The sequence below is a fragment of the Austrofundulus limnaeus genome, unplaced genomic scaffold (genome assembly GCF_001266775.1).
Source record: "Austrofundulus limnaeus strain Quisiro unplaced genomic scaffold, Austrofundulus_limnaeus-1.0 Scaffold2630, whole genome shotgun sequence".
NCBI classification, from domain to species: Eukaryota; Metazoa; Chordata; class Actinopteri; order Cyprinodontiformes; family Rivulidae; genus Austrofundulus; species Austrofundulus limnaeus.
The window spans coordinates 9,347-9,969 of NW_013955032.1; the positions used below are offsets into that span (position 1 = coordinate 9,347).

Genomic DNA, 623 nt, shown 5'->3' on the forward strand with positions numbered 1-623 from the left:
GAGGACAGTGAGGACAGAGGACAGAGAGGACAGAGACGACAGAGGACAGTGAGGACAGAGACGACAGAGGACAGTGAGGACAGAGCACAGAGAGGACAGTGAGGACAGAGGACAGTGAGGACAGAGGACAGTGAGGACAGAGACGACAGAGGACAGTGAGGACAGAGGACAGGGAGGACAGTGAGGACAGAGACGACAGAGGACAGTGAGGACAGTGAGGACAGAGGACAGTGAGGACAGTGAGGACAGAGAGGACAGAGGACAGTGAGGACAGAGGACAGTGAGGACTGAGGACAGTGAGGACAGAGGACAGTGAGGACAGAGGACAGGGAGGACAGAGGACAGAGGGCAGTGAGGACAGAGGACAGTGAGGACAGAATAAAATACAGAAGAAGCTCTGTAAAGGTTACAAACAGGAAACTTTATTTCTGACTTTTTTAGTGTTGAAGTCGTTTTTATCATCAGTTTGTTACCTGTACAGGTGTGAGCATGCTCAGTGTGTCCTGTACAGGATTTACCTGTCCAGGTGTGAGCACGCTCAGTGTGTCCTGTACGGGATTTACCTGTCCAGGTGTGAGCATGCTCAGTGTGTCCTGTGTGGATTTACCTGTCCAGGTGTGAGC

General features: G+C 51.8%; 1 protein-coding gene and 1 long non-coding RNA gene across 2 annotated transcripts in view; both read right to left on the reverse strand.

The window, feature by feature from the left end:
- rad51c (RAD51 paralog C) overlaps positions 1–623 on the reverse strand; it is a gene marked incomplete in the record, with an annotated part of 13,250 nt that overhangs the window by 9,079 nt on the left and 3,548 nt on the right.
- The window catches only part of LOC106511259 (uncharacterized), a 2,099-nt gene continuing 1,799 nt past the window's right edge, over positions 324–623 (reverse strand). Inside the window, exons 2-3 of the long non-coding RNA XR_001309498.1 lie at positions 564–607; positions 324–518 (exon numbers count right to left, since the gene is read on the reverse strand). This is a non-coding gene — a long non-coding RNA (uncharacterized LOC106511259). The remainder of the gene's footprint in view (positions 519–563; positions 608–623) is intronic.